General features: G+C 43.8%; 1 protein-coding gene and 1 long non-coding RNA gene across 5 annotated transcripts in view; one reads left to right on the forward strand and one right to left on the reverse strand.

Annotated features, from left to right (window-relative positions):
* The window catches only part of Gm36482, a 37,519-nt gene extending 25,642 nt beyond the window's left edge, over positions 1-11,877 (forward strand). For 3 of the 4 annotated variants that reach the window (XR_876067.2, XR_003951956.1, XR_003951955.1), the window contains one exon: positions 10,640-11,680. This is a non-coding gene — a long non-coding RNA (predicted gene, 36482). Of the gene's footprint in view, positions 1-10,639; positions 11,681-11,721 lie in introns of those variants that run through there. The other variant, XR_003951954.1, reaches the window with a different exon arrangement.
* Arhgap31 (Rho GTPase activating protein 31) overlaps positions 1-27,903 on the reverse strand; it is a 114,693-nt gene that overhangs the window by 42,274 nt on the left and 44,516 nt on the right. The window lies entirely within an intron of this gene.

The raw sequence follows: 27,903 nt of genomic DNA on the forward strand, positions 1-27,903 counted from the left end.
CAAAATTTAAATAAAATAAACTTTAAAAATTAATTTTAAATACTTGGAAAAAAAGTATGTTTGAGGTGTGGTAGGTGTAGTGGTGCCCATTTGTATTCTGAGCACTGGGGAATTCAGGGTCAACCTCAGACATGGAGTAAGTTTGAGGATAGCCTGGGCTATGAGATCCTGTTACAAACGAACATACAAACAAACAAATAAAATAACACCCTACCCCCCACTAATCTTCATTGGTGTTAAGAATGTTTTTAACAGTTAACAATTCACAAAAATATTATTTGTTTATAAGAGATACATAACCTCCTTTGAAAGGTGAGACCCCCACCCCAAAACCTTCCTTCTAGTCACTGTTTAAATGAGGTTCTAACATGGCCTCTTACATGCTCACCCTCCCAGGGTTCAGAGCTCTGGAGGCAGAGAATGGCTGTGTTGTTGTTCTCTCCTGGGTTGACCTCATTGTCAGAGTGACACATGTCCTTCAGATGCCCAGAGGGAGGGAACATCAAGTCATTTGCTACTTGAGTCCCTTGACCAGTCTGCCTGAGGTCCTCTTGTGGCAGTGCAGTGAATACTGACTGACTGTGGAACAGACCAACCTTCAGACTAAAGTCATTTGTGGCTCCTGATCACCTAGGGATGACACAGGTCCTCCACAAACTAAGGATTGGTCAGTGTTGTGCCAGACTCCCAACACACACTGGTCCTTCCTTGGATTGGACTAATGCCAATTCATTTATGCTTATTACACACAGCTTGCTCCTGAATGCAAGTCCATACTGGGCTGACTCTTGTTTTGAGATAGAGCTGTGATATATAGCCACGTTAGCTTTGAAGTCACCAAGTTTCCCATGTACTGGGGTTAGGTAAATACCACTGCATTTGGCTTGTTACCTTTGTCTGGGTAGATATTAGATGTTCAATTCCAGCATTCTACCTAGACACGGAGTATTTGACTTCAACAATCTCATTATTGTTACTGGGTGCTGGAGGATCTTACCCAGGGCTGCCTGGATGCAAGATAAGAACGCTATCCCAAAGCTACAATCCCACACTATCTAATTCCCCATGACGATGCATTCAAAGCATCTTCTTTTTCCTTCAGCTCTAAAATAATTGTAAGTTAGGCATTTAATCAAATTCATCATACTTAAAAATATCCTGCCCATCCCTCAAAAGCTAACACATACCAGGAGCCTCTCCCTTCAACAACATATCCTTATTTTGCCCGTGGCTTATCCTGCAAGACGGGAACTGGGGAGAACCTTCCAGTTAACCCAGGTACAGAGGTCAGGGAGTGGATTTTGCATTGGAAATATCAGAGGCCAGAGACCACAGAGGTGGATCCACTTCCTATGCATGAATAGAGGGTGGGGGTGGGGTCCGGGTGCAGGTCCTCTCCCATCTTTGACCAGAAAAGCTACAGTTGGATGCGTTTTATTACAGAGAAACTTTGCTAAGTTAGTGTGTCTTACTCTAAAGAGAGTAACAGAAAGAGTACTAGTGCACACACACATACACACACACACACACACACACACACACACACACATACACACACACACAATTTCTGTGGTACAAACAACAGTGGACACTTCCTACACCACCAAAAAGCTCTTTTGTAACTTGTCACGTGGGATGGATGGCTGAGAGTGAACATTTAGATGCCAAACTGCCTTTCTGGCCTGGGATTAAAATATATAACGAAGACAGTGGTGATATTAATCTCAGGCTAGGACTGAAATTATCCTTGGAAACATTTAGCCCAGATCCTGGATATCAGAAGTATTCTGCAATGACAGCTGTTATTTCTGTGTTCGTGGCGATGAAGGAACATGAATTTATAACTTTTTTTTTTTTTTGGCCTGATAACAGAGCTTAGCTCTTCCATCCAAATGAGTTGTCAAAACTCATCTCCGCTCTTTGGAACTGCTGTTGTTTCTCTTTGAGAGTAATTCTGCTTCTGTGAGGTCTCCATGTTTTTAGGTGACTCTGTGAGGCACAAAAGCATTGAATATTTTAGAGTTGGGGAAATATCTGGGAAGTCCTTGTTTATAGCTCTGCATGAGAAGGAAGAATTATTATAACTCCTCACTGAATGAAAGAATATCCCTAGTCCCAAACTTGTCCTAAATCTTCTGGATTTTCATCTTGGACCAGGTGAGAAGGTGCAGGTCTCTCTTTCAGCAACAGACAGGAGTCTGTCCATCTCCTCACTTAGAGCAGCCAAGTGTGTCCCTTAGCCACCAAAACTGAAAAGCCACTGGCTAGCTTAGAACATGTGAAATGCAGATGTATGCACACATCAAGGGGATCTTGTCAACATGCATACTCCATGTCAGTAGGAAGGTGGGTGAGGGTGGCAGCAAGGAATTACCATTGATTCATGCATTCACATGTGAGCACACATGTCAAAAAACTTCAGTAAAAGTTGAGTCCAAGTCTCAGGAGTCCTTGGGTTGTTTTTTCCAGAGTCTAGCTACATCAAGGACAGTTTAGGGTTCTGATTCTGATCACGGTAGGATCCTGATAGGCCCAAGCCCAGTGGCTACAGATAAACAGAACGTCTCCCTTGTCAACACAGGCATGGGGGGAGTGACTCTGGAGGTTGCAGTCACAAGAGTTTTGTCTCTGTGTTGCCCAAAGAACTTTGAGTTTCTCCCACCCAGGTTCACACAATTGCTGGCTACGACGATCTGATATTATCATTTCTTTGAGCTGTTTCATGGACACTTTTCTCCAACTCCCTTTTTCTGGTTTGCTTTTGTTTTCCCTGAATGAGCAATCATGAAAGTTAACTTCCAATCAGCACAAAGCTTTTCCTAAGATGGCTTCTGACAGAAGAGAAAATCTTTCACACGTCCTATTTATGTAGTGCCATAGGGTCTCTCGTCTCCTTGCATCTAACCAGGCACAAGCAAAACACACTTGCTTTTTGATGAACCATTTGGTGAGCCTCCGAGGGTTGAGAGCAGAAAAGGCTAGAGTCAAAGCTTTTCATGTCCCTCCAGAAGTTGTGATTCTGTGAACAGCCTCGGTTTCCTGGTACCTAGGGTCTTGGGTAGATCCAAGCAAGCACAGCTCTGTTTTGGTCACCATGGGGTTGTCAAAGCTACATTCTTTCAGAGCACATTACATTGCCTTTGTTTTTTAGAGGGACAGGCATACCCTTCCCTGTTCATATCTCTTATTCCTCTTTGGGTCCTTATTCCTGACCTTCATGTAAAGGGTGGTGAAGAAGTGTGTTGTTGGGGCCAAAGGGTTAGCTTGGAGGGTGGGAAGATGGCTTAGCAATCACTTAGAACTGAACGTCTCACAACCACCTGTGACTCCAGCTCTTGGGGATCTGACACCATCTTTTGGCCTCTGTGGGCACCCTCACAAACACAGCATGTGGACATTCATGCATGCATGCACGTATGCACATACCCACATACTGCTTGCTCCCACCTATACCAGACCCAGCCACTTTTGAAGTGCACAATTAAATTTTGGAAGTACGTTTACAACTTTAGGAATGGTCACCCTATCTGTTGTAGAACCTTTCATTTCCCACTCTCCTCAAAAACCCAATATTGATTCTTAGTTACTGCCCACGTTCCCCCTCTGGAGCCCCTGGCTAGCTTTCCATTCCCATTTCCATTCTCTGTTTCAGAATTCCTACAAACATGGAATCTTAACTATGTGTGGTCCCCTGATGGGCTTCCTTTACTTAGCAAAATCCTCGCCGGATCCATTTACACTGCAGCATTCGTTGACACGTTGTTCCTTTCCATGGCTGAATATTATTCTAAACAAATTCTTCATTTTGCTTATCCATTGACCAGTTGGTGGAAAATTCAGCTGTTTCCACTCTTTGGCTTATTATGAACAAAGAAGATTCCTCCGTGTGTGTGTGTGTGTGTGTGCATTGGTCTGGACAGAAAGATTTTTTATTCTTTTGGCTATAGATCCAGGAGTGGGAGGGTGACTCTATATTTCACTCTTGGGGCACTGCCAAACTGCTCTTCAAAACAGCTTTCACTAGCCAATCCAGGAGAGTTTGGGTCACTCCACGCCCTTGTCAACACTTGTTACTGCCTATCTTTTTTTTATGGTTATCCTCCTGGGATGCATTGGTATTTACTGTGGTTTTGATTTGCATTCTGCTGATGGCCAGGGATGCTTAGCATCTCTTCCTGGGCTGACTGGCCACTTGTGTATTTTCTCTGGAGACTGCCTTTCAGCTCAACTTTTAGTGGAATTGCTTGTCTTTTTTGTGCTGTCATTATAGTTCTTGAAATATTCAGGATGCGAGACCCTCATCACATCTGGTTTTGGCAAATGCTTTCTTCTAAGCAGCGGGCTGTCTTTATACCTAATTTTTTTTTAATTTCAAATTTTAGAAATTACAATATAATTACATCATTGTATGCTTCCCCTTCTTCCTTCCAGACCCTCCCTTAAACCCCACCTTACTCCTTCACAAATTCATGGCCTCTTTTCTTTTCATTATATATCATTACATGCACATATATATTTTTATATGCATATATATTTCTAAATATAACCGATCAGTGTGTATAATGTTATTCATACATATGCTTTCAGGACTGATCTTTTGGTATTGGACAACCAATTGGTGTGTTCTTCCCTGGAGAAGGCTATTTCTGCCACTCTCAGCATCCTTAGTTGCCTGAAGCTGCCTAGGTAGCCACTGAAGCCTTGTGGTCTTCTCTTCACCTACTTTGGTGTTGTCTTTGTTCTAGGCAATACATATATGGGTATAGCTTCTAACACTGCAGGGAGATACAATATCACTGCAAACTTTCTGATGCTCTGTTTCACACAGGCTTTCTGCCCTCTCCCAGGCCCTGAATGTTCTCCAAGTCTTAGGTGCAGAAATGTTTTGTAGATGTATCTATTTGGACTGGGCTCTACAGCTTTGCATTATGCTGGGCTATGATTTTCTGCAGTGATTTCTGTCTGCTGCAAAGAGAAATTCCCTTGATGAGGGGTATCTTAGGGTTTTATTGCTGTGAAGAAACATCATGACTATGTCCACTCTTCCACTGGTGTTGGCTTACAGTTTCAGGGAATTTTTCATTATCATTATGGCAGGAAGCATGGCAGCGTGCAGGCAGTGTGCAGGCAGACATGGTGCTGGAGGAGCCAAGAGTTCTACATCTTGATCCACAGGCAGCAGAAGGAGACTGTGTCCCACATGGGGCATAGCTTGAGCATATATGTGACCTCAAGCCCCCTACTCCCCTACCTCCCATGACACACTTCCTCCAGCAAGGCCACACCTCCTATTAGTGCCTCTCCCTATAGCCAAGCATTCACAGGCATGAGTCAGTGGAGGCCATACCTATTCAAACCACCACAAAAGGTGAAGACTATGCTTATCTGTGCATAAAAGGACAAATGTTTAGATTGTAGCTAGGGATTTTGCTGGTTTAGTAAAGTCATGGCTGCAGGTTCTCCTCCAAGATCCATGAAATCATGAACATTGAGTAACTTAATTTTTAAAAATTTATTTATTTTATTTTAAAATTAATGTCTTTCCAGCCATGGAGGTGCATGCCTTTAATCCTAAAACTGAGAAGGCTGAGGCAGGTAGACCTCTGCTGGACCATGGCCAACCTGGTCTATGTAAAGAATTCCAGGACAGCCAGGCTACATAGTACGACCCTGTCTCAAAACCAACCAAACCAAACCAAACCAAACCAAACCAAACAACCAAAAAAAAAAAAAAAAAAAAAAAAACCTAAAGTAAAATAAATAAAATTGTCTTAAGCTGGCATACAAAGACACAGATTTAGTTACATAAAATTTAAAAACTCAATTTGTCACTGGCAATACTTCCACTTATTTGTTGTATTCTTTGAGGCAGAGAAGTTTTAAAATTTGGATGAGGCCCAATTATCTGGCTTTTGTTTGTTGTTGTTGTCGTCTGTGTTTTTGATACTGGGAAGAAAATGTATCCCTGACTTGTGTTGTCTATATGCTCTCGCTCTCCGTTGTCAGGTGTACGGAAGACATCGGTGTCATAGACCAGGGCACACAGGGGCAGCAGAGGCACATTGTGCTTTGGGGTCTCAGCCATGTTTCCACTCAAGGGTTTTCTGAGAGCTGCCTTAGGACTTGCTTTTAGAAGCCATCCACAGCTAGCTCATAAAGAACCAGAATATGTAGACTGGGTGTGGAGGCTTATGCTTCTGGTCTCAGTACTCAGGAGGCTGAGGCAGGGGGGTTGCTATGAATCTGAGGCTAGCCTGGGCTACATGGTGAGATCCAGGCCAGGTTCTAGCTTCTTTGGAAGTGATGCACTCTATCCTTTCCCACCCGCTGGTGCAGAGGACATACCCCTGCCTTGGCTTGGGCCCTCCTCTCTTTGGGGGAACTCCTTCACCTGCCTTACTTGGCTCCCATGCCTCCCCTGGACAGAGCTTCCTGCTTGAATTTACCTTTCCAGTGCCTTCTGTCTTCATGGCACTCTGTAGAGCTACCCAAGCTCAGCCTAACTACACATTGTATTTATTCATACAACTCTATCATACACACATGCACATATAAATAACTTTTCAGTTCTCGAATTGGCAGAGATTTGCTAGTAAGTTTTATGACAAACTATGTATGTCATACCTTAGGGAAGCAGCTTTGTCACAAGTGGCTAGTGGCAGAACAGATTGCAGGGGAATTTGAAACTATCAAAATGACAAATTCGCATACTCTTTGGCTCAGTGGTTCCTCTTCTAAGAATCTATCCTACAGATACTCTTACATATATAATAAATAAAATATTTACAAAGTTACTCACTATGACAGCTTTGTTTAATAGTATAAGATTATTAAGAAAAAAATCACTAAGCCTGGGATGGGCCACACATTTCATCCCAGCAGGCAGATCCCTGTGAGCTCAAAAACAGACTGGTCTACAGAGCTAGTTCCAGGTTAGCCAGGGCGACACAGAGAAACCAACCAACCAACTAACCAACCAATCAACCAACCAAGATAAATAAAAATGAAAACTAAAAACAAAAAAGAGAAAGAAAAAGGAAAAATGCTAACATAATAGAACATTCAGAATGTAGAATATTGTAGAATATTATATAATTATTAAAAAGAATAGCAAAACTTTCATGTACTGATAGAGAGTGGTTTTCAAGCTATATCATTAAACAAAAATAAGAAGTTGGAGTTTTATTAGATGAACAAGGTATTCTAACATCTGTTCACTTTAAAGAATAAGAGAGAAGATACCCATTTGTTTGTCCATGAATTAGCATATATGGAAGGATGTATAAGAAAGTTGTAAATTCTGTCACTGACAGGAAAAGGAACTGAGGAAATATATTCCTTCAGCGTACATTGCCTTTAAATGTTTTCATAAATACAATTAAAAAGTCTACCTCGAGCCTGCTCTGCCCAACAGCAGGTGCCAGATACTGTCTGTCTCTTTGCCGTCTCCGTTTCTAACTGTGCTCCCCTGAGATGCGGGACCCTCAAAGGAGACGCTTTCCACACCAGCCACTGCTTGGGTGGCTTCCGTCTGGTTTCTACATGCAGAGCCAGCCCAACAAACACATAAAGTTCATCTCTGTTTTGAAACATGAGAGTTGGTTCTAGAGAGGCTAGGCAAGTTGGCCCGCCTTGCGAAGCCTCTCAGGGCTGAGCTAGGCTCCAACTCCAGATCTGCCTGATGCCACAGGCCGTGCCTTTTCTATGACATCACTGCAGTGCAATGAAGAACAGAGAAAGCCCCAGGCCTACCACGCTCTCTCTTCGGGATGGGGCCTGTTAGTTTTGCTTGCCTAAGGAGGACAGAAGAGTGGTCCCTTACCCTTGGTTGCCAAAGTGACAAAGAGTTCATGACAACAGGCCTGCCAAGGTGTTAAACATTCCACTTAGTGACCACTTAAAATGTCTTTGAAAAAGTTACAAAAGAATCTAAGTGGCTTCTAAAAAATGAAAAATACTTCCCGAGTTGGGTGTGGTGGTACGCCCCTGTAATTCATGCTGGAGGCAGGAGGATTGCGAGGTCAAGAACCGACTGGAATAGGAGAAACAGTAGGCTCTCCCACCAACAAAACCCCAAACCAACCAACTAACCGGCCAAAGAAGGAACCTACCTTGTTTCCTATATTAAATGGCAAAGAGGAAAACACACTGGAGTGACTGCCTGTAGACAGTAGAGGCTGACTCTCATTTCCCTCAGTTCTCTGAAGGAACAGTGCTTTCTAAAACTAGGGTTTTGAAGAGCAGGTTGAATGAAAAGAAACTGGAGGGGTTCCTGAGACCAGCGACGTCACGTTGGCAGTCAGTCGCCCTTCCCAGTGATCCCATGAGGCAATTGCCCTCATTAAACTGAAGTGTTTGCCTAACCTGCTGGCAGGGCCTCCAGGAATCAGCTCTGCTCTGCCCAGGCTTCCAGGGAAGACTCAAGTCAGGAGCCTCTCTCTCCTTAGAGCTCAGGGACCAGGTGGCTCAGTGGTCTCTCCTCATTTCCTCCCAACTCTCAGATGCTGCACGGTTTGTGATACGGTGACTCTAACGCTTGTTTCTTCATCTGTCACTGCCCACTACCTATAACCAGCGTACAGAGGCATTTTCACCCTATTACACAAACGAGGACCCTAGAGCTCAGAGGTATTGAGCAACATGACCAACAGGAAAACATCCAGAGAAACACAGTAAGGGCCCTAGGCAGCCATAAAAAAAATTACAGCTTTTTTTTTTTCTTTTAAACAAACACTGCACATGGTGGTGGGGTACAGACAGGGATTTCAGGGTTTGATCAAGTACAAAAAAAATAATGTACATTTAAGGAACTCCAGCTGCATGAGAGGGAGCACGTTAGAGTGCTGAGCCTAGATCCTTAGAGCTTACAGTGTTATGAGACATTGGATAAATAAAGGCTGTGGGGGAGGGAAGTGGGGGACTCATCAAAGTCCTGCAGTGGAATTCTGACCCTGGAACGTGAGTGATCTGAAGTGACGGGATGTACACCACGTGTCTGAAGAGTGCTTCTTGGTCAAGGGTCGGGCACATAATAAACACTCGGGTGCATGGCGATTAGAGAACGCTATAAACATGATAGAAACGGAGAAATAATGCGGTGAATCCCAGGAATGCTGCCTAGACCAGTCTGGTGGAAGGCAGGTTAATAGGGGAGTGTTTTAAAAACGATGGCCAGGGAAGATTGCATTCAGTCTTGATCTCTACATCCAGGTAAGTCTTGCTAAACACACCCTCCATGATGGTAGTCCTCTTTGCAGACATGCCCTGTGGCTTCTCTAGAGTCAGTTCCAATCCAGGCAGCGCCCAGGCTAGATCTGCAGCTGCCTTTAGGGGCAGACAGGACTGCACAGGGCACCTCTGGGTTTATGTATTGGGGTGGGTGTATAGTGCTGAGCACAGTGTGGACTGTGTTGTGGGTACTGGCAGCACCCCACTTAGGGCATTGGGCTGGCCTAGTTCACCCTGCACACAGAAGTCTCATCTGAGGATTTCTGTTTGTCTGTCTGTCTGTTGCCACTGGAGGCTGCTAGACTGTGTGTAATTTGAAAATACTCCCTCCGACCCACTATCTGTCTGAGAATAACACTTCACTCTTAAAGGATATTTAAGGAATCTATAAGGCTGACTGCCCTTCTAACAGGCCAGGAGTGGCTCATAGGATGGAGATCTGTCACCCTCAAGCACATTTTCAAGCCCGGTTTGTGAGCAAGAATAGATAACTTAAAAATGCACAAAACTCCAGTGTCACTGCTTATAGGGCTTGTTGACAAAGAAGAACACTGTTATCCAGATAAGGCTGGCAGAAGATTTAGCCTGGCACTGGAGACCAAGGCCACATTTGCATGTGTGGTCTCATGTAGAGGACAGGGGTCGACTTGGGGATGTTCTCAAATCATTTCTCTAAATTCTCTATTTTTTAAAGGTAGAGTCTAGCACTGAACTTGGACCTGGAACTTGCTGTTTCAGCCATACTGGCTTGCTGGCAATATCTCTTGATATGCATGGGGTTAGCCCCTCAGTGCTGGGTTACAGACATTTGCCACCGAGTCTGATTTTCAAACAGGTTCTGTAGATCAGTGCTTGCCAGGAAGCACTCAGGCACCAAGCCCTCTCTCAGGCTATTATTCTTATTTTCTAAGTAGGAAGACTATGGTAGACCAAAGAGCTAGAGGTAGCTCTTGGGCTTTTCTTTCTTTCTTTCTTTCTTTCTTTCTTTCTTTCTTTCTTTCTTTCTTTCTTTCTTTCTCTCTCTCTCTCTCTCTCTCTCTCTCTCTCTCTCTCTCTCTCTCTCTCTCTCTCTCTCTCTCTTAAAAAGAGTTATTTGTTTATTATATGTGAGTACACTGTAGCTGACTTCAGACACCCCAGGAGAGGGCGACGTGGTTACTGGGATTTGAACTCAGGACCTTCAGAAGAGCAGACAGTGCTCTTAACCGCTGAGCCATGTCTCCAGCCCCTCTTGGACTTTTCAATAGAGTTTAAAAAGCATAACTCCCATTTGAGGTAGGCCCAGACACAGGGTAAGGATGAGCAAAACAGAAAAAGAACAACACAGGGAGGGTTTCCCATCTCAGCACAGAGTCAAGAGGGCGAGGGCTTAGATGGGGGATTAAAACGCCTGGCTCTTCCTGTTCCACAGCAATCAGATTTAGACCTTTGAGGAGAGCAAGGTACTCCTTTGCATTGTGATGGGAAACTCTCACGGCAGCCCTATGAGCCAGCAGTGACTCCCAGCCTCAGACTTTCATCCCAGCGGAGCGCGCTACTTCTGGATGGAATGAGGGCCAACGTTCCCTTCTGAATTAATACCCCAAGATCCACCATCTTCCTGAACGAAGCTAGAAGCAGCTGGGTCAGAATCTGAGAGCCTCGTCCACCTGCAGATGTGTGGGTTCTTGGTCCTGGTGGTTTACATCGAGGTCCTTCCTGGAGTTATTTTTGTTTGCTTGTTTTGTTTTTGTTTCTCATTTGCATTCCTCATGACTCGCCAACTCACCCCACCCGTAGGGAACGGAAATTTTCGTTAAATAAAACATAAGCCTCAACCTCAGAAGGTTTAAATGTATCTGCTTTGGTATGGCTGGACTCTGATTAACCCCGACGCTATATTTACTCTGCCAAAGTCAGAATTCTCCAGGGACTTAGCTGTACATGGTTCTCAGTTCATCTATGGCCCTGCCCTCTACTGATGTCACCGTATGGTCCTCCTGCTCATTGTACCCTCTGGTTTCCTGGGCGGTACAGTTTCCTAATGGTTTCCAGATCCGTGGCTCCGTGGGCTCCGTGGGCTCCAGCCACGGCAGTAGTCTTTTCTAACATCGGGTGGGTTTGCCAATGGGGGATGGGGAGAATTCGGAGAATGCGACTTCATTCTGGTGAGTAGGCTAAGGCCATATGAAGAACCTCCAGGTAGCAGTTTGTCAGCTCCTCTGTGCTCCCACCCCCACCCCAGCATCTTTTCATTTCCTGCCTGATATTCCTGAGCCACAGGCAGCCATTGTTTCCAGAACAGCTTTGCTTGGAAGCCCTTGGTACTGAGGCCTCCCAGTGCTTCCTGTTGTTACAAGGCTTCTTTTTCCTGCTAAAAACAAGAGCACATCCTGCCGCATGTAACCCTTTTCAGGCGATTTATGTCTTGCACAAGCTTGTCTAGTGACTGAAAACACTGGCTGCTTTATACACTTATTTTATTTAATATTTTAAAAAAATTTATTCTTTGAGGATGGCCGGTTGGCTCAGTGGGTAAAGGCACCTGCTATCAACCCTGACGACCGAAGTTCCATCCTCGGGCCTGCAATGATTGAAGGCACAGAACCAACTACCACAAGGTGTCCTCTGACCTTCAAACCCTCCAAGCCTCAAGCAAATAAATAAAATGTAATTTAAAAATAAAAAATTGTCATTGTACAAGGATTGTAAGTAATTATTTAAAAATTAAAAATTGTCATTGTACAAGGATTGTAAGTAATTAGTAGACAAAACAACAACAACAACAACAACAAAAAACAAAAACAAAAAAACCCCAAAAAACCTACAGATGGATGTAAGAATAAGAGTCATCCAATCGCATCCTCTGTATTAGTTAGCAATGAAAGTGCTTCAGTGTCTGTGATGTAAGAGATGTGTCCACAGCCACACAGTTTACCACGGGACTTAGGTGGGGCTTGCGGCAGGAGCTATTCCCAACAGCTTATAAGAGGCAGGGAGTTCTGTCAAGAACCAGCGTCTTAGAAGAACAGCCTAGGGGAGGGTCTCCATATTAATGTACAAAAGGGTCTCCCGGGAGCTGACAGAAAACAAACTCAGAAAGAGTTCCCTGAAAGGTGTTAGGAACACTCTTGGAGAAAGATCAATAATGTGTGTGTGTGTGTATTAGTATGTATGTATGTATGTATGTATGTATGTATGTATGTGTGTATGTGTGTGTGTGTGTGTGTGTGTGTGTGTGTGTGTATGTATGTATGTATGTATGTATGTATGCATGTATGTATGCATGTTTGGCGTGAAAGGAGGAGTGGGTCAGTTGCTACACCAAGCTTTTGAAGACACAGATCTGCCCGTGCGTGAGATAGCAGAATCTCCATCCTTTCCTCGACATCACTCTCTCTACTTACATGTGGGACCCTGAAGACCTTGTCACCCCTTTCCCAGACTGGAAAACACCCCAGCAGATACTGAGACTATGGTCTTTAAAACCTATGCGAGAGACGCCAACCCTAAGACTAGTCCATCCACTTCAGAGAAAGTCGTTTTCAAAGCAACTCCAATCCCTGCACACCTCTGAAGAGTCAAGGCCTTCGCTTATGATGCGGATCATGAGAGCCTGAGTCATTTAAGTCTTGGCTTTGTGGCCCCCGGGGGAACGGAACTGAGCTCTAAGGGTGGACTCTGCAGCCGGTGCCCCTCCCCCTTTCCGTATCACAAACTGGTTCTCACACTGTGTTCCTGCAGAGGGGCCTCCCCTGCACCTCAGCAGACAGGGCTTTTATCTCTCATGGAAAGCCAGGCAAACACTCACAGCAATCTGTGGTTTGTTAAAACCACAAGGCACGGTGACATTCAGGCTTCTGTCCCGAAGATTAGCAGCTCAAACATCAGTCCCATCCTCTGAAGACCCAACCAGAGGCCCACACTGAGAGCCCCTGGTCTGCTCCCTCCTCCCACGTCAGTGCTATCTTCAGACATGATTTTTGCCAGATATGTCTGGGATTAAGGCTGAAAGCTTATGACTTGGAAGGGACTTGGTTAAACACGCCTGACTCGGTGCCAGGCAACCTGAGGCCCCAGGACGTTCAGGGCTCCATCCACGGCCACCCAGCTCAACAGCAGCGAAGCCCGGAGCTGGAGAGAGACTGAACCACGGCAAGAGTCGTGTGCCAAGTGCTTCAGATCTCCTTTCTCTCTAATTTTCAGAATTAAGGCTTAACTACCCAGTAGGCTTCTCTGTGACCAAGCTAACACACACTTTGATGGCAGATGTAATTCAGGGTGTTCAAACTTAAGACTCTCCCTTAGTGGTCAAGTCAAATTAATCATGTTTATCTGATCCCCCACAAGTAGAGCGATGGGCCAGACTCCTGTGTGACTCAAAGTTGTACCTTAGTACGCTGCACATGGCATCAGCTTGCAGGCAGGTTAGTTCAATTACATGGCAGCTAAATATCGGGTAGAGCAAAAATGTCAGGCAGAGCCCTTGTTCGTTCTGTAGCTGTGGGCCAGAGTCATTGGATTTAATGACATCTTTCTGCAGAGGAAAGGGAGCGGGCTGCCAGAGACTGCCTCCCCTCTGTAAATATGCAATCTTCTGATCCCATGCAAAGAGGAGAGGAGGTTCGTTTATTTTTGTAAGGATCTGGTGATTCCTGTTTGAAGAGGGTGTAGGCTTGCAAAGGATTGTCCAAGGCTTAAATTTCCTGCACAGAGATGGAAGTAGTAGGCTCTAAGGGTGTGGTCACAGCTGGGAGGGAGTGTCCTCAGGCTAGGTGCTGTGAAAGAATACTGAGGACTGCAGAGGAGATCTGAGAGACATTCTTGGCCATCAGCTCCAGGGAAGATGGGGCAGATTCTCAGGCCGAGGGCCCAATGGAAGATCAAGGGGATTGACTGGTCAGGAGCCAGGAGGTGTGACCCACTCTCTACCTACAAGAGCTGGCCTAGGGAGAGTAGGCAAAGGGCCTTTAAGTGACCACATATGAGAGATGGACAAGGCCTGATAGCTTTTATGATCTGACTCAAGATAAGAAGTCCCTGACGTTTGTCTTGTGATTTGCAACCGTGTGCTGATCCTACTTGGCGAACTTCAGTAATTGTCTCTAAGCATCTGAGAAGGAGACAGAGCAAGGGAAAAGAGGTCGCTGTTCGGGTCTCTGCATGAGACAAACCGAGGTCATAACCCACCCTCTTCTATAGCTCCCAGGTAGATTTACCCATCCAGACCTTCTTGGTGCCTATTCTGTGCATAGGGACTGAGTACCAGGTATCAAGGACATAGCCAGAAGCAGAGCTGGAGTCCTCACCTTCGGGGGCCTTGTGTGTTGTGGGAAGAAGTACATAAATCTTTCTCTGGCTTCTAGTTAAGTAAATGAGCTCTGGAGCCAGGCTGCCTGTGTTTTCACCCTTTCACCATTGCTTCCTACAAGGGAGATCAGGGCATGTATTCTGTAGACAGAATACCATCATTCTAGTGTGCAGGGAAAAGTCCAGTTTACCATAGCTTCCTTCCCTCCCCTCCCCTCCCCTCCCCTCCCCTCCCCTCCCCTCCCCTCCCCTTTCCTTTCCTTTATCTGAGTACATTGTCACTGTCTTCAGACACATCAGAAAAGAGCATCGGATCTCATTACAGATGGTTGTGAGCTACCATGTGGTTGCTGGGAATTGAACTCAGGACCTCTGGAAGAGCAGTCATTGCTCTTAACCACTGAGCCATCTCTCCAGCCCTACCATAGCGTTCTTTCTCTTTAAAACATTTCTCATTTGGAGTAAAGAAATTATATGGTCACTTTACTAAGAAGGTTTGGTTTGCACATTTGTAAATTGGAGTTCATGATAAAATCTAGGGATAGTTGTGGGATTTGGGGAAAATGCTTAAAACAGTGTGTTAGTTCATAGCCAGATATCATGTAGGGCAGAGAAAGAGAGAGAGGAGAGAGAGACAGAGAAAGAGAGAGACAGAGACAGAGAGAGACAGAGAAAGAGAGACAGAGACAGAGAGACAGAGACAGAGAGAGACAGAGAGAGCATGAACTTTGGAGCACACAGCTCTGAAAGGGACATTTCTACCAAATCTCTCTTCTCAGAGCTCAGGGGAATGGGTGGAAGAGGGGGCAAAAAGATTGTAAAAGCCACAGGGGACAGGGGACACCAGGAGAACTCAGGCCCTCTGAATCAACTGAGCAAGGCGCGCATGAGCTCATGGGAACTGAAGCAACAAGCACAGGAACCGCCCAGGTCTGCACCAGGTCCTCTGCATGCGTACTGTAGTTTTCAGCTTAGTACTTTTATAGGACTCCTGAGTGTGACCAAGTGGATCTCTGAGTCTCGTGCCTACTTTTGGGGCTTTTATTCTGTTGGTTTGCCTGCTCCAGCCTTGATGTGATGGCTTTTGTTTTGTCTTATTATATTTTGTCACGTGTGGTTGTTTCTATCACTTAGAAGTCTCTTTTCTAATAAGAGACATAAAAGGCTAATCATCAGGGAAATGCAAATCAAAACAACCCTGAGATTCCACCTCACACCAGTCAGAATGGCTAAGATCAAAAATTCAGGTGACAGCAGATGCTGGCGTGGATGTGGAGAAAGAGGAACACTCCTCCATTGTTGGTGGGATTGCAGGCTTGTACAACCACTCTGGAAATCAGTCTGGCGGTTCCTCAGAAAACTGGATATAGTACTACCGGAGGATCCAGCAATACCTCTCCTGGGCATATATCCAGAAGATGCCCCAACTGGTAAGAAGGACACATGCTCCACTATGTTCATAGCAGCCTTATTTATAATAGCCAGAAGCTGGAAGGAACCCAGATGCCCCTCAACAGAGGAATGGATACAGAAAATGTGGTACATCTACACAATGGAGTACTACTCAGCTATTAAAAAGAATGAATTTATGAAATTCCTAGGCAAATGGATGGACCTGGAGGGCATCATCCTGAGTGAGGTAACACATTCACAAAGGAACTCACACAATATGTACTCACTGATAAGTGGATATTAGCCCCAAACCTAGGATATCCAAGATATAAGATACAATTTCCTAAACACATGAAACTCAAGAGAAATGAAGACTGAAGTGTGGACACTATGCCCCTCCTTAGAAGTGGGAACAAAACACCCTTGGAAGGAGGTACAGAGACAAAGTTTGGAGCTGAGATAAAAAGATGGACCATGTAGAGACTGCCATATCCGGGGATCCATCCCATAATCAGCTTCCAAATGCTGACACCATTGCATACACTAGCAAGATTATGCTGAAAGGACCCTGATATAGCTGTCTCTTGTCAGAGTATGCCTGGGCCTAGCAAACATAGAAGTGGATGCTCACAGTCGGCTATTGGATGGATCACATGGCCCCCAATGAAGGAGCTAGAGAAAGTACCCAAGAAGCTAAAGGGATCTGCAACCCTATAGGTGGAACAACATTATGAACTAACCAGTACCCCGGAGCTCTTGACTCTAGCTGCATATGTATCAAAAGATGTCCTAGTCGGCCATCACTGGAAAGAGAGGCCCATTGGACACGCAAACTTTATATGCCCCAGTACAGGGGAACGCCAGGGCCAAAAAAGGGGAGTGGGTGGGTAGGGGAGTGGGGGTGGGTGGCTATGGGGGACTTTTGGTATAGCATTGGAAATGTAAATGAGCTAAATACCTAATAAAAAATGGAAAAAAAAAGAGACATAAAAGGCGTGGATCTGGAGGGAGGGGAGGGGAGGGGAGGGGGAAGAACTGGGAGGAGTAAAGGGAAAGAAACTGTAAATGGAATATATTGTATGAGAAAAGATTCTAATTTTAATCAATATTGGTAACAACGAAAACAGTGCCTTAGAATCCCAATGATATAAACAACTTCCTGTCAACTGCTTGCTTCTCTCTGTGTGCCTCACACCCTGCACCTGCCCTGTATGAAAAGGGTCCTCATGTCTCCACAAAGGGCTTCATGGAAGATTCTGTCATATGGGGTAAACATGCAGGCCAACAGGCCAGTAGGCTGACCGGACTTGTATGTTCTCAGACAGAAAGACAGGATCATGTATGCCAGTCCCTCACTTCCTCTCTCAGTAAGGGCTACCATATAAAGTGCAGTTTGGGATTAACAGAGACAATACGTATCCGTTAGTTCAGCCTCACCCCACTGTTGCATGGACCCTTGGTTAAAACAAGATTTGTTGTCTACCCGAATTTCTACTGTAGTTGGGTAGCATTGCTGGTTCCTAACTATGTCCCTGTATCTGAGCACCTCTCCTACTCAGCTGCCTATAGCCTAGAAGGAGTGCTCCCAGCAAGCCCTATCCTCACAAATCTACAGCTGGCTCTTAGTTGCCCTATAGGTCAGCTCGAAGCCTGTGCACCTTCTCTCAGTGACTTAGCTCTTTCCCCAAAGTGGCAGACACAAGGACTGGTGTGTGTGTGTGTGTGTGTGTGCGTGCACATGTGTATATGTGTGTGTGTATGGGTGTGCCTGTGTATGTGTTGTGTATGCGTGTATATGTGTGTGTATATATGTATGTGCACGTGTGTATGTGTATATGTATGTGCACATGTGTGTTTATGTGTGTGTATGTATGTATGGGTGTGTGTGCGTGTGCGTGTGTGTGTGTGAGAGAGAGAGAGAGAGACTGTTCAGTGAGCAGGCATTCATTCACCTCCTCCCATCCAGAGAAGGAGAAGCTATCCTCAACTAGGTCTCCAGGAGAAGAGAAATCTAGGATGAAGAGCGCCGTGACATCCTAAGCAGCCTCTCTCTTCCTGAGAGAGCCCCACCTTCCACCTCTCCCAGCATGCCCCCTGCTCCTGTTTCGTCTTGGCTACTAGGGATGTGTTTGACCATTGGACTATGTAGATGGCTACCTAAAAAAGGGTGGAGGAGTTTACTGAGCCATCTCTAAGTTAAAAGAAATTCCCTTCCTCCTTTTCCCCCTTAAAACATAAATTATATGCTGTTTGGCCTAAGTATGTTAGTGACAGACTTCACACACACACACACACACACACACACACACACACACACACACACACACACACGTCTGTAATCTAATCAATCATTCTTTTGAATGATTTGCCAGACGAGCCTACAGAGTAAACTATATGGCAACTGTAACTCTCATCACTTTACAGATGAGAAGTCAGAGGTTAAGAGAGTATTTATTACTCCCTTGCTGGACAGCACATGTATGGAAGCAGTACCACAGGGCTTTAAGGCTGTCTCTCTGACTCCTAATCTCACTCCAGACCAGCTTACCATCTGCCCTTTCCTAGTCTGCACTCTGGTACTTATTAAGTAATCAGCAAGTATTCCTTGAATGAACGCATGATTGAACGTACAAATGAATATAAACAGACCCGGGGAGGCATGTTTACCTCTGTAGGCTCATCTGACAGTAATCATCAAAAGAATGATTGGCTAAATAGTATCTATACATTTTTCACTTAAAAAACTTCATTATTAATTAATTCGTGTGTGTGTGTGTGTGTGTGGTGTGTATGCACATCTGCAAATGCATGGATATGCACACATTGGGCCTGTAGAGGTCAGGGAATAACTTTTGGGGGTTGGGTGTTTCTGTCCATCATGTGGGTCCTGGGGAATCAAACTCAGGTCTTCAGGCTTGGCAACAAGTGCCTTTACCTTCTGAGCCATCTTGCCAGTCACATTTTTGATACTGGAAATTCATTCAAGTATTGTTTCTGGAGACAGTGCAGAGTGTCCTTGAACTTGAGGCAATCCTCCTGCCTCAGCTTCTCAAGTGTGGGGTTTCAGGTGTTACCACCTTGCACAGCTGTCAGAGTATTTCGTGATGAGATGCTTCACGTCTGCTACTTTTGTGACACTATTTGGTGTTCTGCTTGTTTTGCTCGGAGCTTCTATGCCAGGGCTGACGTTCCTGACTATCTACTGCAGTCATTACAATGTTTAACACTGTCCTGTGAAAATCAGGACTCACCAGGTTTTTTAGGGGTGGAAATCATCCTTTTGGGATTCTTAACTCAGAGCCTCAGGCTGGTCCTTCTAGTTTTAAGGATTTTACAGAGACACGTTCTGACCATCAATTTTACTCAGGTCTCTGCACAGTCCTGAGTATCCCATTGAGAAACTTATTTCTTCTTTTGATCTTGCTGTACATTTGGTATTCATTTTTTCTTGGTGTGTTTCCATTTACACACGAATGACCTCAGTCTGGTTTTTAGCTAGGACTGGATGAAGATGCAGAGCTTCCTAAATCCCTGTGGCCTTGGTTACAGCTGCTCTTTCAAAGATGGAACAGTTTGTGCACATTCTGTTACACACACACACACACACACACACACACACACACACACACACACACACTTCCAAGACAGCGGGTGGGAAACAGAGGGTCTACTTTGAAGAAGTGTGACAATGAACATGAAAAGCAAAAGCCCACCATCTTGAGAAAGGAGAAGTGGGACCCGGGTGTTTCCAAACTGTGACATCAGGTCTGGGACAGCTTTGATCAACATTCCAAGAGTGTTTACAACTTTCCAGTCTCTTGACAGAAAGTGAGAGGACCCCTGAGAGGTCCCGGAGAGTTGCAGGGTTGGGTTGCACCCAGACTTCTGGTCGTCTCATGATACCAGAGATGGACTTTTTACCCGTGCCTGACAAGTCCCACCAGGGCAAGCGCACAGACACTGAAGAGTGGCCCCATAAAAGGCATGTCAAGAAAGGCTAAATATAAGTAGACTAGGAATGGCTGAAACCAGGTGATGTTCACACATTAGGAAACAATTAGACATAAAGCTAATTGCTCTTCTAATTCTAATTTTGTTATAGTTTTTAAAATGAGTTTGGTGGTGGGTAAATGCATAAAGTATACTCAGTTCTGAAGGTGTCAGATTTAATGAGAGCCTTCACGGTTTCTGACTCATACGCCGGATCCACACAGAAGTTAATTAAGTTGTGTAGACTTTGGGACTGGTTAATTTAAGGTTGTGATGTTTTTATTTATTTGCAAGATTTTTTTAAAATAATAAATTTTATAAAATGAAAAAAATTAAAAGTCATTGCTCCTGCTTCAAGTATACATAGGGTTATATTTGAAGGATTAAGAGTCATGCTTTCCCAGTGCATAGAACTCCTTGCCCATCATTAGAAGCATGTCTCAAAGGTTCACAGTGCTAATCTGGGAAAATTTTTTCTTGCTATCTGTTTGACCTTGAGCAAAACTCTTGCTGTCTTAGTTCCTCAGTGGCCTCATCTGCCAAATGAGGAGAAATGTAACCATCTCACACCATTGGTGAGCAGATTAAATGAGGTAACAGACAAAATACTCTGAACAGTGCCTGACAAGTCACAGCACTGTGTATAGGTTTGATGCCATCATAATTTCCACCCCACCATCATCATCATCTTCTCCATCATCACCATCATCATCAACAACAACATCATCATTGTTATCGTCACCACCACCGTCATTGTCACCCTCATCACCATCAGTGTCACCATCACCACTGTCATCATTGTCACTACCACCATCATTGCCACCAGTCATCACCATTACCACTACTACCACCATCATTGTCACAATATCACCATCATCATCACTATTGTCACCAACACTACCATCATCACCATCATTGCCACTGAATCACCATCATTGTTACCATCATCACCATTGTCACCAACACTACTATCATCATTATCATTGTCATCATTGTCACATCATCATGGCCATTATTATCACTATCATCATTGTCACTATACCACCATCATCACTGTCACCATCATCACCATCATCATTGTCACCATCATCACTGTTGTCATCAACACTACCATCATTATCACCATCATCGCCATCATCCTTGCCATCACCATCAACTGGCAGCAGCTTTAAGAGACCGTGAGTGCCCCGTCCTCTGTGAAGCTTCCCCGTGTTCCACGGTTAGATGATGCTTCTCTCACCTTCTCTCTTGATTCACACAGATGCTCGCTTCATCTCGCTACCTATGTCCATTTCCTCTAATAACTACCAACAGCACCGCTGCTCTGTTCGTAGCACCTAGCATATAGTAGTTGCTTGGTAGGTAATTATTTCAGTCCAGTGTCTCCAAATGCTGTGTGGGTGTGCCTGGCCTTCTTACCCCTTGTTTGCCTCGGATCCCAAACAGATTCCTGGCTAAAATAACATCTATGTCTTCTCATGATCAGTTTTGCAGTCTTTTACAAAATCAAGACTTTTTTTCTTTCAGCAAACATTTATAAACCCTGTTAGGGACTTGCAAGAAAAGAAACATTTTGATGTTCTCATGCAATTCACACATAGAGGGAAGGCCCCTGTAGGCATTAGGGAAGCTCCTTCCACCAGCTAAATGGACAGGGAAGAGATGGGGCATAAGAGTGATCTTGTAGTTTTGAAAAATAATCAAAATACGTACCCAGACACACATTGGCAGTCTTGTGAAAACAGCAAGAGAGAATAGTATGTTTGAGAATATTCTAGATGTTATTGGTCATATGGTCAACAAAATTAAACAAAATTAGACTCATTTAACCTGTCCCTGAAGACTGCACCCTTGGCTTTTGTAGGGAGCAGTGTCCCTGATGAGCAATGAACATCTGGATGGTTATGACATATCCATGCTGTTTGGTGAAATCCTCACAGCACCCTATACACTAAGAATTATTAGTCTCATAAAAACTGTCAACAAAATAGCTTCTTTGTCCCACCATATAGCTGAGAAATAGCCTGGGCTCTGTCTATCCTATACTAAATGCTCTCTCACCAGTCACTAAACCTTTCTGAAATTAGGTATTTTGGGAAGAGATACTCTGGGCGATCCCCATGAATCTCCAGCTGCAGAATGCTACTAGAGCTCATAATTTATACGAAAAAAAAATGAAAAGAAAATAATTTACCTTGAGCCAGGGCCAAACCAGAGTCAGCGTAGCTCTTCACAGCTGAGCCCCTCCCGCTCTTGTTTTTAAAAGTCAGTTCAGCTCTTTTACTGGAAAATTACTAATTCCAACATACCAGACACACCACGCATGTGCTACAAATGTATGGCTCAACCACACTAAAAATACTATAAGACACGTGTCTCGTTGTGGATTTAATTTTTATTTTGTGGCGTACGGTGCAAATGCCTTTCCCCGGGCTTCTCCTCTGGAAACCCTCTTCACTGAAATGTCTGCTCACATCATTTGTGTGTTGTCTAATGGGATTGCTCTTTCCCTTTTTCTTCTGAGGTTGAAAAATGTCTTTCCATGTTCTGTGTCAGGTTTGTGGTTTGCATACATTTTCTCCTTCCCTGCAGATGGTCTTTCCATCTCTTTGCAGAGTCTTTTGTTGAGCATTTTCTTTTTCTCCTTATCTTCAGAGAGGCCGGCTGTATCAGAGTTCTGTTTGTACATGATGCTCTTGGTGCCAACTCTTAAGAGTTTTTTTGCCTAGCCATGGATTCCAAAGTTTCTTTAAATTTTTAAAAAGACGTTTATGGTTTTGCACTTTATATTTAAGTCTACGGTCACTTTTCAGGGCAGGAGGGATGGCTCAGTAGTTAGGGCCACACGCTCACATTGTTCTTGGTTCCCAGCACCCACAAGGGCAGCTCCCAGCTTCCTATAACTGCGACTCCAGGGACTCTAACACACTCTTCTGACCTCTTCCAGTACCTGCATGCAGGAATGCATTCCCACACAGAGACGCACTGACATTATTAATTAAAAAAAATCTTTTTAAAAAATCTGTAATCACTTTTAATCTAACTCTTTATAAAACATAAGCTGTACATTAAGATTTTTTTTTAAATTTTCAGACAGGGTCTCACATAGCTAGAGGTCTAGCCTCAAGCTTTCTCCGTATCTAGGAATGGCCTTGAACTCTTTCTCCTCGGCTCTACCCCTGCCCCAAACCAAGTTCTAAATTATGGGGTTTGTCTCACCAGCTCAAGCTTCATTTTAATCCACGAATGTAAATTTCTTAAGGACCATTTCTTGGAAAGTGTCTCCTCCTTCCATTGCATTACTTACATACCCCTGCAAAAATTGCTGGGTGGAACTGGCGTGGGAGCCACTTCTAGGAGTTTCATTGAGCTCATGATCCACAGGCCTACCCTTAGCTAACATGGCACCGTGTTTAGACTTGGCTACATACTAGGTCTTAATATTGAGAAGAGTGGTCCTTCATACCTTATTCCTCATATCTAAGATTGCTCTAATTACTTCACTGCTGGTAGGCCCTCCTCACCCCCCATGAATCATAAGATTGTGTTTATTTGAAAAAAAAAAAACCCTGCCTGTATTAAACAAGTAGGTCAGTTTATGGAAAAGCTGACATCTTTACTATGTTCAACTTATAAGATCTTTCCAACCTGTTCCTTCTCCGTCTTTATAACTATCACCCTGAGAGAAAGCCTAAGGAGCAGATGCCTGTCCTTCCTGGCCAGTCTTATAACCACATTTTGGATTGTGGTCTTCTGCTGTCTCTATTCATGCCAAGTGTGTATGAACTTTGAACTCTCCTCCAGCAGGGTACTTAGCCATTCAGGAATCCCAAACTGCTCTCTATTCCAGACTCAAGCCTGAATTCACCCTCTTATTCAAGCTCTTAGAGCTTCCAGTCCTCCCTCAGTCATGATAACCCAGGCTCTTCCCGACTTTCCTTGCCAGAAATTCCAGTCTGTTTCTTGCCTTCCCATTCAGGCTTACTCAGTGCAAAAAAAACCAGTTCCAAAATAGCTTGTTTGGTTTGTATACAGTGGTGGCCTAGAACATCTGTCACGCTGAGCAGGCCATTGGTTTACTTTCTGTTTGTTTGAAACAGGTCTCACACAGCCCTTGAACTTGTCACATAGCTAAGGCTGGCTTTGAACTCCCGATCCCCTGCTTCCACTTTCCAAGTGCTGGGATTAAAAGTGTGTGGAACCATGCTGAGCTAGAGCAGGCCATTTGTAATGCTGCTCTCTCTGTGGAATGGAATTATGCTCCATTATAAGCATATCAAAAGAGTAACTGGTTAACAAACAATGTAATTTTACTTGAATTAATTAATATGTTATTGTTGTATGTATGTGTCTGACATGCATGTGTGGGTGTTGTTTCCACAGTGCACGTGTGGAGGTTGGATGGCAACTTTGTGGAGTTGGGTCACTCCATCTCCCTTTGTGTGGGTCCCATCAATAGACTTCAGCTTGGTGGGCTTTTGTGAAAAGTCCCGTTACCTGCTAAGCCATCTCACCAGTCCTAACATTCTATTTTAAAGTTATGTCAATTCAGCAAAATAATTCATGCGTGAAGTAGAATTTGCATTTGTCAAGTAAAGATCTTTAGGTTTGTATTATTTCATTATTTAAATTTTTGGCTTAAGTAGAGACACTGTAAGTAGTACTACCCTACCCCACGTTACGCTTCTCCTCTCTGTTTATAATCATTGTGCTAGTTTGGCTAATTTTACAATCATTATTTGAGTGAATACTATGTAGAAACAGGGATTCACAGAGCATACCTGCAGCCAAGTCCGGCTGTTAATGTCAGGAAGAATGAGCATATAGTTATACGAGTCCACATGAATCAGGCTGTAACTTAGGTCTTCGAATCATAGCCAAAGAGAATGCAAAACTTATTACAGATGTCATGTCTACTTATCATGCAATTACTAGTAAAAAATATACCATTATGTTCATGTTATCTAGGCACATGTTATTAAAATTCATGGGCCTTAAAAATGCTAACTTAGTTTTAACATGGGAGTAGCAATTCCATTACTAGGTATGTCCATGCAAGAGAGATAAAACCAACATTCAGAGCAATGGGTAGAGTGCTTGCCTAGCAAGGATAAGGCTACAGATTTGATCCCTAGCGCTCTAGGACTCCATAAAAACTCAAACAAAAGAAAACCAATCGCTCATACAAAATATCATCATAAATGTTAATAGCAAAAGTAGAAAACCTCAAATGTTCATCAGATGATAAACGAATTACCTCTGATATAGCCACATAGTAGAATACAACTTGCTATAAAAAAGACTTAAGATTCAATGCTTAGACACAAATGGATTTTGAAAATACTATCTCATGTGCAAGAAGTTACATCTAAAATATCGCATACCGTATAATGTCATCCAAGTGACATGTCCAGAGTAGGGAAATCTACAGAGATAGAGAGTATATCGGTAGCCACCTAGGGCTGGAAAGAGTACATAGAAAGTCAGGAACGGAGTCTCTGTGAGGGTCAGGAAAACAATCTGAAATGGCCCACAGTTGGGGCCTGTATGGCTAAAGACTACTACCATGTCCACTTTAAAAGGGTGTGTGATATAGTTATGTACATTATACCCAACAAAACTTCTTTTAAAAGCAACAGTAGTTAATGATGCAACTGTTTGAAGTTGAGATTAACAAAGTATTTTGGAGACAGGAAACAGTTTATCACAGTCATTGTTGATTAGGGGTGCATGGTGACTAAGGAAAGTGGAGCCTATCCTAGCTGTTTGCACTGTCATATTCAATTTCCTTACAAACAAGTATGTATTTAGTTCAGGTGCGTGGGAGGCTCTCCCCATCAGTCACATCTTGAAGTACATAATTTTCACATCCCGTCTAATGAGGGAATGATAGGAGAAATTATTCACATAAATGGAATGGAAAAAAAATGAGCGCCTGTCTGGAAGGGGGGGGGGCGTTGTCGAGAGCAGGTGAATCTTCTGTTGCTGTTTTATCTAGAGCCACTGTTTGTAAATGCACTTAACCTAGGATCTTGCTCTCTTGGCCAGCCTGTGAGCCTTGTGCCCAGGACCTGGGAACAGTATGCTGGAAGGAATGCTTGCAGTTCTTCCCAGGTCCAAAGCGGTCAGGGCTCCCATTTCCATAACCATAGAGATCATGCGCCAGAACTGTCTCACCCTTGGACCACAGCCAATGCTCTTCCTTCAGAATCTGGAGCCCCACTGCAGTACCACTGCTGTGGCGTGCTGTGGGGGGTCCATGAGTCTTCCTTCATAAGCCCTCTTCCTCTGGACTCCCTCTCCCCAAACTCACCTGCCCTACCCAGGAAGGCCATGTTTCCTTGGAGTTTCCCAACTCTACCTTATTCTGGCCATCCATCCACTCCCCCGGCACCACTGTCCCAGGGGAGTATATTTCTCTACCCTAGGGATCCAGATTCGGGGTTCTTAGAAACCTTACGTTCTTCTGGGCAATGTCACAAATGGTGGCCAGTTCCTATGCTATCATAAGCACGATTATGGTTTTGTTTTGTTTTGATTTGATTTGTTTTGTTTTTGAGAAATGTCTCATTTAATCCCAGGCTGGCTTTATAGCTGAAGATGACATTAAACTTCTGACCCTACTACCCCATACTCTGAGATGCTCGGTTTATGAGAATGCCCCGCCATGCTGGGTTTTATGTGGAGCTGGGGACCACACTCAGGATTTCATTGCATGCTGGGTAAATACTCTACCAACTGAACTAAAAGCTCCAACCTGTAAATGCTATTTTAAGAGTTTTCACATACATTGTTATCTATGACTCTTGTAAATTTTGGAAGCTAGACATGATCTCTAGTTTGAAAAGTCTCAGAGGCTAACTGGCTGGTCTCGAGTCACACGGTGGCTCACTGGAAGAACTGTGACAGACACTCATAGTTTCTGCTTCCTGTTCCAGTTTAATGTTGCACAGAGGGGCAAACCTCAGTAAAATTATAGACTCCATGAACTATTGTGAGCCAGGCCTGGAGTCTAACCACTACTTTAGATTTTTTTGTTTTTAGTTTTAAACCATGGGAAAATGCATTTCAAATCCCAGCAATCACCATACAAATGTTCTTCTAAAGCAAAAGTCTTACTGGTTGATTTTTATTAATTCCATTAACACACTGGTTAGGGCCCAAAAGGGAGGAGTGGAAAACAAAGGTCCATTACTCATTAGATGCTTCTTCTAATTATTTTTTTAAAGCTGGGCAGTGGTGGCACACACCCTTAATCCCAGCACTCAGGAGGCAGAGGCAGGTGGATCTCTGTGAGTTTGAGGCCAGTCTGTTCAAATGAGGGAGTTCCAGGACAGCCAGGGCTACACAGAGAAACCCTGTCTCAAACAAACAAATAAAAATTACTTTTTTATTTAAGTGAAAAAAATTTTTATAGCATATGATTTCTTTTGTTGTTTGGGTTATCTCAGTGTCGGGGAAGTAATAGGTCCTTTATTAATATTTATTGACTCCATTTAAAAATACATTTTAAGGATGGCTGAGATGGCTCAGCAGGTAAAAGGTGCTGGCTACTAAGCCTGATGACACAGTTTGATCTCTGGGATCCACATAGTGGAAGAGGAGGACAAAGCAGGAACCACATACCAACATGATGAAAGGAGAAAACAAATTCCTTCAAGATGTCCTCTGGGTGTGCCACTATGGCCTGCACACACACACACACACACACACACACACACACACACACACACAGAAATCAAAATGTAACACAATTATATTCGTTTTACTGAAAATACAGTTTTTGTGCATATTTATGAGGCCCACTGTGACATTTTCACGTAATTGGTAGTCATTCAAGTATCAGGCATATCTAGCACTCTGAACATATGCATTTTTTTTTATGTTAGGAACATTCAAAATCATTATCAAGAAAGTTACTTAATTTCTCAGAGCCCTTGTTTCCTCGGTAGAGGAATACAGGCAACAAACACTATTAAAAGATTACTGTAAGAGTTACACAAA

This window comes from Mus musculus, chromosome 16, assembly GCF_000001635.26.
Source record: "Mus musculus strain C57BL/6J chromosome 16, GRCm38.p6 C57BL/6J".
NCBI lineage: Eukaryota > Metazoa > Chordata > Mammalia > Rodentia > Muridae > Mus > Mus musculus.